This window comes from Otolemur garnettii, unplaced genomic scaffold (assembly GCF_000181295.1).
Source record: "Otolemur garnettii isolate 467f Iridium unplaced genomic scaffold, OtoGar3 scaffold00005, whole genome shotgun sequence".
NCBI lineage: Eukaryota > Metazoa > Chordata > Mammalia > Primates > Galagidae > Otolemur > Otolemur garnettii.
The window spans coordinates 25,451,515-25,453,447 of NW_003852400.1; the positions used below are offsets into that span (position 1 = coordinate 25,451,515).

Below are 1,933 nucleotides of genomic sequence, written 5' to 3' on the forward strand. Positions count from 1 at the left end.
TTAAAACTGATCAGATTAGCTACTAAAATATGTTAACGTGCTTGAAAACGCCACTTTGAGGCTGGGACAAGCCGTCGGGGGCCGGCCCCAGGGGCGGGGCCTGCGGGGCGGGCTGGAGTGCTCCGGCGGAAGGCGGGGCCTCCTGGGCAGTGACCCCGCCTCGGGGCGGGGCTACTCCGTGAGAGGAGGGCGGGGCTCGCAGGGGGAACGCCCTTCCGAGGCCGAGGCGGGGTGGCGCGTTCCCGAAGCGTGGCGGAGGGGTAGTGGGTCCCAGCCCAGTCAGTGGTCCCGGTCACGGACCACGCCGCCACGGCAGCCATCTTGCCCGCGTCCTGGCTCCGGCGGCGGGAGGGGCTGCGCCCAGGCCGGAAGCGGCTGTGCCGCGGCTGAGCTGCCACCGCGGCCACCTCAGGTCGGTGAGTGCGGCCCGGCTGCGTCTCGGCTCTCTGGAGCGCCGCAGACCCCCGCGAGGGGCCTGAGAAAGTCTAGTTGAAAGACTCGGGCAGAGGCGGCTCTAGGAGGCTCAGCGGGCCGTCGCGTTCCGCACGGTGGGATGGTAACCGCGCCGATTGACCGCTCGGGCCTCGGCGGGAGCCCCGCGGCTGCGGGCGGCCCGAGGGCGCGCGGAGACCTGCCGGGGCGCTGGGGCCGCGGCGGGGTGGTGCGGAGCCGTGTCCCGGTCTCCGACGCCGGCCTCAGCCAGGTGTCTGCAGCGTGGGAGTCGCCCCCAGATGGGTGCTTTACTCGGAGTGACAACATGCCTTGTTTCCACTTGTCCCCTAGTAAATACTGTACTTAAATTGCCTACCTCCCGGTGAGCTCTGGTCTCTTCAAATATGAGTAATGAAAATTCCTTAGGAGGATGAATGAGGCGTCTCACGTATTCCTTGGGCTATGCTAAATTGCTTAGCAAATGACTGCTTTTGCAGGCCTTTTGTGTAACTTATATTTTAAGGGAAATTCGGTCACGTGCAGTGCCTCTCCTTGAAGATGGTGGTGGTGAGAATTTTCTTGAAACTGCTCTCATAATTTGCCACGGTAAGAAAAGTAGAAGACAACAACTTAAAAGCATGTGATTGGATACTTTGTACACTTAGTATTACTGTAATGTCCTGGACTTCACTGTCCAGTAGCCACGTGGGATCAAGAAGTGCTGTGAGTGTAAAATACCCATTGGATGTCTGAGACTTGGTACCCCAAAATGTAAAAAACTCACTAGTTTGCATTGATTACGTGTTGAAAACATAATATTTTTTATATCTTGGTTAAAATGTATTTTTAAATTTAATTTCATCTTTTTTTTTTTTTTTTTTACTTCTTAATGTGGCTGCTAGAAATTTTTAAATCATGGGGCTCACACTGTATTTCTTTTGGACAGCGCTGTTACACATTTTCCAGAGATGAACTTGGAATCAACATGCCTTTTACTGAGAAGCCATGGATGGGAAATAAGCACTTGTTAAACTTGAAGGTGAGACTCTGCATATAAGCTGTAATTATTGCAAACCCCATTCCCTTCTGCATTCAGTTTTTCAATGGCTCCAACATTGGAAAAAACTTTGACTTCCATGACTGATTAAGGGAATGGTGGTAATAATAGCATCTATGTGATGCAGGGGCCTTATTTCAGTGAATTGTCACAACTTTGTGAGATGGGAATAGGATAGCTTTTGTCTCAATTTTATGGTTTTGGAGCATTATAAGATTTGTTATAGTCTAAGCTAGTGAGTGGCTGTAGGATTTCTGACTCCAGGTTTTGCTCTATACCAGATTCCTAGGGATGAGTGTTTATTTGCAGGGATCCATCTATAGTATGTGTTAGATTGTGAATACTTTTCTTTTTTTTTTTTTTTTTTTTTTTTTTTTTTGAGACAGAACCTCAAGCTGTCCCCCTGGGTGGAGTGCCGTGGCATTACAGCTCACAGCAACCTCC

General features: G+C 51.2%; 1 protein-coding gene across 3 annotated transcripts in view; it reads left to right on the top strand.

Annotated features, from left to right (window-relative positions):
* Window positions 1–208: 208 nt before the first annotated feature.
* Window positions 209–1,933, top strand: part of MIOS (meiosis regulator for oocyte development) — a 37,146-nt gene continuing 35,421 nt past the window's right edge. For 2 of the 3 annotated variants that reach the window (XM_023519424.1, XM_012812603.2), the window contains exons 1-2: window positions 440–1,038; window positions 1,379–1,471. The gene's annotated coding sequence lies outside the window, so the exon portion shown is untranslated. Of the gene's footprint in view, window positions 413–439; window positions 1,039–1,378; window positions 1,472–1,933 lie in introns of those variants that run through there. The other variant, XM_023519423.1, reaches the window with a different exon arrangement.